Below are 8,272 nucleotides of genomic sequence, written 5' to 3' on the forward strand. Positions count from 1 at the left end.
AAAAAATTTTGGGAAAACATATTTGATGTTACTCTTGTTCAATCTGAGCTTTTGGCAAATTTAGGAAAACTATTTTTATATTTATCTGAACTTTTGGCCAATTTTAGAAAAACTAAAATGTTTAAATAATGCCAAACTCATCTTTTTTATGATTCAGTATTAAGTAAATGACTGTTAAAAATTCATGATTAACTACTAAATTAAAACCACCACACCAGCTGCTGAATTCTAAGAGAAAGTATAAAATCCAAGAATTATATTAAATCTATGATTGCCAAAATATCTATGTAGTTTTATGAAAGCTAAATAAGTGTCACAAATAAATTCATTATTAGGATGGTTTTAGAAAATAACTACACTTCTTACTCAAAGAATATATCAAAATTTAGGACTGTAGTTAACTGTGGTTGGAGGCAGAGGGACAGAATAATGGAAGAGCATGTAAGAGTCAATAATATTAGTAAAGGTCTAGTTCCAATGTTCATGATGTGCATTTATGGATGTTTGTTTTCGTTTTTATTATGGCTTTTATTAAGCTTTATTCTTTACATCTTTGGTAAGTTTCTTTGCATATATCAATTATAGCATGAACAAATAGTATACTGGCAAACACTTTAGAGACTGCTAATCTAGCATATCAAGCTCTTGATTTCCTCATCTAATATAATAGGGATAATAATAGTACTTGCACTATGAAATCGATGTTAAAATTAGAAGCAATAATATATGAAAATTATGCAGCGGAGTACCTGGTGTATATGTATATTGGTATGTATGGTATGTATGTATGCATATATGGATATAACTAACCACTTATGACAGTCTCTTTTCAATCTTTAGTCTGTAAAAGTATAATGAAGCTATCGGCAAAGTGTCAAAAGGTCAGGTATGAATTTTGTATTTGGATTCACCTTGAAATGTTTCAGTTATACAACGACATTTTTGATGAATGTCTCCATGTCGTCATAACACATTTACCTTGGACAATAAGCACTGAACAGCTGTCTTTAAAATGCGTGGAAAATATAAAACCTGCACTCTACATGTAGTGTTACAAATGTCTAAGGCCTTGGTCTTGATGGCTAGTTGTAAATATCCTTGCCATAAATGAACAGGCAATAGAATCTTAACAATTTGTGTTAAATAATGTAATGGAAATTCTGAGCATAATACAAATCAGAATTGATTATGAATTGTGATTTATCTACACTACAATTAGATTGTCTAATTTTACCTTCTTCTTTATCAGGCAGAAGCAGGAGAGACTTTTGAAGATTTCTAAGTTCAACAATTATGCCATTTCTGCTTCCTTTCCCTGAGACAAAAATAAAACTATTAGTAGACAGTGCACAATCAAATCAAGCCTCTCGCATTTACTGTTAAAAATCTATAAACTCACTCAAAAATTTGAATTTTCTATATATTTTGCTGAAGTATACTCAGACCATCCTACTAAATTCCAGGCTGTGCTGTTTCAAGCTAAGTTGGGCCATCCATCACTTCTGACTACCCTTTCCTTCATAAAAACAAACAGACTTGGAAGATATACCATTAAGAGCTGGTATCTGAAGCCCAATTCAGAATCAGTTGAGAATATAAGCAGGGATACGTTTAGCTCTTTCCACTGACAATTAAATTAATTATTTCCATGATTCCATTGTATTCTGAATGAAAGCAGTGACAATGACAAAAAGTAGCATTAAGTTTTCTCCACACACCAGGCACAATATTCAGAACTGTACCTGCTATCTTGCTTATTCTCAAAAACCCCCACGAATAAAATATTATCATCTTGAAGTGATTTGTTCAAGCTATACCACTATTAATTTAAACAAAAATATCAATCTTCTGTACTAATTGTTTTACTATTTATTCAAATATGATCTATCAGTTGCAGTTAATAGCTAGGCATTTTCCCTAGCGTTGTATTACCCTTGAAAGAATTTCTCACTGTCTGAAAAGATATTTTTGTGGTGCCATCTTAAGACTTCAGGGATTCTGAGATAAGAGGAAAGAGGAAGAAATGAATGAATTAGTCAGGATTTTATATAAGACTTTTAATCTGAGGCTTTCCTGACAGGATCTTACATGATTTATAATCTACAGTTTTTCTTTGTATGACAGGTAGAACAGAATAAAGAAGGCAGAGTTCTGAAACTGTTTTACAAGTACTCCGGCAAGGTAAAAAACTAAGTAATTGTTAATATAAAAGAAGGAAAAGGTAAAGATTACAGATTGTTCTCAGCCAAGCTTGCATACTACTAGGCTGTGTGCTCATTGAAACATTGAATATCAAAAAGATTATTTATTTATTACTTTTGTTGAGACTAATCTTGAAGTAAAATACCTTGATGCATTTATCAGCTCCCTGCTCATTTCAAATATAAGAAGATTGCTTTTCTCTCTTCTTTTATCCAAGTGGACAACTGATTATTAAGTGGGATTATTATTATCTTGGATTTTCACTGTAATACCTTCTTTTTGATGTTTGATTCATTTTCCATAAATACGGAGCCATGAAGAATATGGATTTGGGGCCACCTTGTGACAGACTTAGAAAAGTTCTATAGACCAAATCCTAGAATTAGAATTTTGGTTTCCATTCTTAGATCATATTACTTTTCCATAAATATATTTTTGCAAAATAGCATCGTATCATAATGACTGAGTTTTGCTATTAAGAAATATTATATACATTATATAGTAAAATAAACTGATAATTATATTGAATATTTAACAAGCTCTTATATTTTTTCACTGACATTTCAATGTGTTGAATTAAATTGATTGACTTTCATATATTGAATAAATCTTTTATCCCTTGATGTATTTTTTAAACTTCTAATTTTCAGTTTTCTAATAGTGTATTTTTAAGAACTTTTGTATTTATAATCATAATGTGATTCACCTGAAAACTTCCTTTCAGAAATAGTTCTTGTCAGGTTTTGTTATCAGGAATATGTTAGCATTATGTAGTAAGTCAGAAAGGGCTCTAAATTTTGACACTCTAAAATAATTTGTGTAGTGTGAATTTTTTCGTGAATATTTGGTAGAATCCCTGTTAAAAATGGCTGGTTATGTGCATTTCTTGCGTAGGAAATATTGTAAATATTAATTCACCTTTATAAAAGGTTACAGATTTATTTAAATATAATATTTTTTCTTCTGTTAATTTAATGTTATATGTTTCTACAAATTTGTCCATTTTACCTGTTTTCACATTAATCACCACCAAATGGTTGGTAATTTCTTCTTGTTAACTGTAATGTCTGAATTATTGACCAATCGCACCAAAATCTATTCAACAACCAACTCTTGGCTTTGGCGATCATTTCTATTGCATGTATGTTTCCAATTTTATAAATTAATAATCTTATATCTAGTTTCTTCTTTTTATCTTTTTATTTAATTTAGATATTTTAAGTTCATTTTCTAGTATAGTATTTTAAAGCTGTAAATGAATTCATATGGAGGTCAGAGTGGGAGCAGGTGTGAGAGGGCCCAGCAGAAGAAAACATGGCTGCCCAAGTGTTTGAGTCCATCGGCAAGTTTGGCCTGGCCTTAGCTGTTGCAGGAGGCCTGGTGAACTCGGCCTTATATAATGTGGATGCTGGGTACAGAGCTGTCATCTTTGACCGATTCCGTGGAGTATAGGACATTGTGGTAGGGGAAGGGACTCACTTTCTCATCCCATGGGTACAGAAACCAATTATCTTTGACTGCCGTTCTCGGCCACGTAGTGTGCCAGTCATCGCTGGTAGCAAAGATTTACAGAATGTCAACATCACACTGCGCATCCTCTTCCGGCCCGTTGCTAGCCAGCTGCCTCGCATCTTCACCAGCATCGGAGAGGACCATGATGAGCGTGTGCTGCCGTCCATCACGACCGAGATCCTCAAGTCAGTGGTGGCTCGCTTTGATGCTGGAGAACTAATCACCCAGAGAGAAGCTGGTCTCCAGGCAGGTGAGCGACGACCTTACGGAGCGAGCAGCCACCTTTGGGCTCATCCTGGACGATGTGTCCTCGACACATCTGACCTTCGGGAAGGAGTTCACAGAAGCGGTGGAAGCCAAACAGGTGGCTCAGCAGGAAGCAGAGAGGGCCAGATTTGTGGTGGGAAAGGCTAGCAGCAGAAAAAGGCGGCTATCATCTCTGCTGAGGGCGACTCCAAGGCAGCTGAGCTGATTGCCAACTCACTGGCCATCGCAGGGGATGGCCTGATGGAGCTGCGCAAGCTGGAAGCCGCGGAGGACATCGCGTACCAGCTGTCACGCTCTCGGAACATCACCTACCTGGCGGCGGGGCAGTCTGTGCTCCTCCAGCTGCCCCAGTGAGGGCCACCCTACCTGCACCTCCACGGGCCGACTGGGCCACAGCCCCAGTGATTCTTGACACCGCCTTCCTTCTGCCCCCACCCCAGAAATCACTGTGAAATTTCACGATTGGCTTAAAGTGAAGGAAATAAAGGTAAAATCACTTCGGAAAAAAAAAAAAAAAAAGCTGTAAATGTCCCTACATTACCTGGGTCCCATGTTTTCAATATACAGCAAAATTATCAGTAGATTCTATATATTTTCTAATTTCTGAGTTATTTAGAAGCGACTTTGTTAATTTCCAAATATATCCTGTTTTCAGTATTGTTTTTTAAAAATGTAGTTTTGTGGTTGAAACATAACTTATTCACACAACAATCACAGATTATTTTGTGTATCATAACAAACATTGAAAATATTTTTAAGGCTTGCCTTATATCTAAATATGTGATCAGCTTTCATAAATGTTCCATGTCTTCTTGAAAATACTATGTTCTCTGAAACTATCACCATAATCTTTGCCATGAAGCTATCCATTACCTCCAAAAATTTCCTCCTACTGTTTCTTATTTTTCTTTTTGTATGTCAATTACACCTCAATAAAGTGGGGATTTTTAAAGAAAAGAATATACTCTGTAGCTATTGAAAACTGAGTGTGTGGAGATATATATATACACATATATCTCCATTGCATGAAATGTATTAATTATGCTTTTTAATTACCTGTACCTTATTTCCTTTTCTGCATAAATTATCAATTATTTAAAAATATATATGTTACAATTTCCTATTCTACTGAAATATTTGTATATTCCTTTTTGGACTTGTTTATGATATTTTATGTATTACGTATTTTGAATTTATCATATATAAATATATTTTATTATAATATACTCCAGATTAAGTGAACTTTAATAACCAGGTATATACTCTCTTAATGTCTAGAAGTGTTTGGGAAAAAAACCTCAGCTGATACCTTGATCTTGGACTTGTAGCCTCCAGAATTGTATGAAACAGTCTCTCAGAACAAAGCACAATTAAATTAGAAACCAAGACTAAGAAGTTCACTCAAAACCATATAATTACAAGGAAATTAAATAGCCTGCTCCTGAATGACTTTGGTCATAGTAAAATTAAGGCAGAAATCAAGAAGTTCATTGAAACTATTGCGAACAAAGATATAACATATCAGAATCTCTGGGACACAGCTAAGGTAGTGTTAACAGGGAAAGTAATAGCATTAAATGCCTGCATCAAAAAGTTAGAAAAATCCCATTAGCAACCTAAAATCACAACTGAAAAACCTGGAGAACCAAATGTAAATCAGTCCCAAAGCTAGCAGAAGATAATAAATAACCAAAATCAAAGATGAACTGAAAGAGATTGAGACATGAAAAACCATTCAGAACATTAACAAATCCAGAAGCTGTTTTTTAAAAAAAATTAATAAAGTATATAGGCTGCTAGCTAGACTAATAAAAAAGAAAAAAGAGAAGATCCAGATACCCACAATCAGAAATGACAAAGGGGATATTACCACTGATCCCCTAGAAATACAAACAACCATCAGAGAATATCAAGAATATTTCTATGCACATAAACTAGAAAATCTAGAAGAAATAGATAAATTCCTGGACACATACACCAAGACTGAACTAGGAAGAAATTGAATCCCTGAGCAGACCAGTAATGGGCTCTGAAATTGAAGCAGCAATAAATAGCCTACCAACCATACATAATGAGAGAATGTTTCTGTCAACTATGCATTGGATAAAGATCTAATATCCAGCATCTATAAGGAACTTACACAAATTTACAAAAAAGGTACAAACTCCCTTAAAAAATTGTCAAAGGACATGAATACTTTTCAAAGAAGGCATATATGTGGCCAACAGTCACATGAATAAAAGCAGAACATCACTGATCATTAGAGAAACGCAAATCAAAACCACAATGAGATACCTTTTCACAGCAGTCAGAATGACTATTATCGAAAAGTCAGAAAATAATAGAGCTTGATGATGCTGTAGAGAAACATCATCCTTGGTTTTCTTATACACTGTTGGTGGGAGTGTAAATTATAGATTCATATGTATGCTTATGCATTGCTGGCAAGGATTAGCAGTCAGGATGTCTTAGATGATCTGACGAATTAATGTGTCATGGGAAAGAAATGTGCTTCACCCAGGTATACACAGGGGATCTCTTTCTGGAGGCTTTATGTCTCAGCATTCCATAGAGGCTGAGTGTAACAAGGGTAGAACTAGGTACTACTAACTGAGAGAGAAATAATGGAAGAGAATGGAGATACCAATCCTGACATGTAAAAGACAGTGTGGCATTCCTCAAAGTCCTAAAGACAGAAATACCATTCAACCCAGCAATCCCATTACTGAATATATATCCAAAGAAATATAAATCATTCTGTTATAAAGACACATGCATGCATATGTTCATTGCAGTGCTATTCACAATAACAAAGACATGGAATCAATATAAATGCCCATCAATGATAGACTGTATAAAAACATGTCGTACATGTACACTATGGAATACTATGTAGCCATAACAAAGAATGAGATTATGTCTTTGACAGGCATGTGGAAGAAACCGAAGGCCATTTTCCTTAACAAACTAACACAGGAACAGAAAACCAAATACCACGTGTTCTCACTTATAAGTGGTAGCTAAACAATGAGAACACATGGACACATAAAGAGAAATAACACACACTGGGCCCTCTAGGAAGGTGAAGGGTGGGAGGGAGAAGAGGATCAGGAAAATTAACTAATGGGTACTAGGCTTAATACTAGGCTTAACGAAATAATCTGTACAACAAACCTGCATGAGATAAGTTGACCTGCTTAACAAACCTGCACATGCACCCCTGAATTTAAAATAAAAGTTTAAGAAAAGGATTGACTGAAGAGTATGGATGACTAGAACGGGGAAGGTTTGTTAAGAAGTTATATCAACGGTGAATACCAGGTTTAAGGCAATTGCATGAGGAAGAGAGAAGAAGAGGTCATGATAGTTGTTGCAATGGCACAAATGGCAGTATCTAAAGCCCAAGTGGAGTTCCATTTGGAGCAGAGAAGAGAGAGAGGCTCAATCTATGATGAAACTTAGATTCCTCCCTGGCTTAGGCAGCTGAGTGAATTGTTTGCAAAGCAAAATGGAAATACAGAGGAATACTGGGCTCCCCATGTGAACTTTAGGGAGAACTAACTAAATTGCAGTGGTTGCATGTTAACATTGGCAGCAAGAAAAAAGTGGAGCAGACAGGCATTGGCCCAGATTACCATTATAGTACCTGATGTTCCAGCAAAGGGAAGCTGTCCGAGCTGCTGGCAATGAGCAGCATCAGGATGTCTTAGATGGCCTGATGAATTTCTTCGTGTTAGTTTCATGGGACAGAAATGTGTTTCACCCAGGCATACACAGATAGTCTCTTTTTGGAGGCTTTATGTCTCAGCATTCCATAGAGGCTGAGTGTAACCAGGGCGGAGCAAAGTACTGATAACTGAGACAGAAATAATGGAAGAGAATGGAGATAACAATCCTGGCATTATGCTTTGGTTCTGCCCTTAACAGGTTTTATAACCTTGAGCAAGCTAGTTGATTTCTCTTTGCTCATTTCCTTTCACTAGTACATCAAAGTAAAAATGAGATAATTGTTATTACGACATTTTATTAGCCAATGAACAATTGAAGGGCTCAGGAAAAGTCTCTTAGAGGAAGTGATTTGCAAATTAAGAGCTGAAAATTAAGTAAAAATTAACCAGATAAATGGGCTAAAGGTGGGAGAGGAGATAAAACATGTTCCAGTTACAGGGAACAGCATGTGGAAGGCCCCAAGCCAAAACAGAAAGTAGTCATTTCAGGGAACCAAGTAGTAAGGGCATACAATTTCACAGAGAAGCAATGAGGAAACCTAAATTATAAGAAATTAAATAAC

At 35.5% G+C, this 8,272-nt stretch overlaps 1 pseudogene; it reads left to right on the forward strand.

Annotated features, from left to right (window-relative positions):
- Nucleotides 1-3,474: 3,474 nt before the first annotated feature.
- Nucleotides 3,475-4,335, forward strand: LOC101050239 (prohibitin 1 pseudogene; annotated as a pseudogene).
- The last annotated feature ends 3,937 nt before the right edge of the window (nt 4,336-8,272 follow it).

The sequence above is a fragment of the Saimiri boliviensis genome, chromosome 3 (assembly GCF_048565385.1).
Source record: "Saimiri boliviensis isolate mSaiBol1 chromosome 3, mSaiBol1.pri, whole genome shotgun sequence".
Taxonomy (NCBI): Eukaryota; Metazoa; Chordata; class Mammalia; order Primates; family Cebidae; genus Saimiri; species Saimiri boliviensis.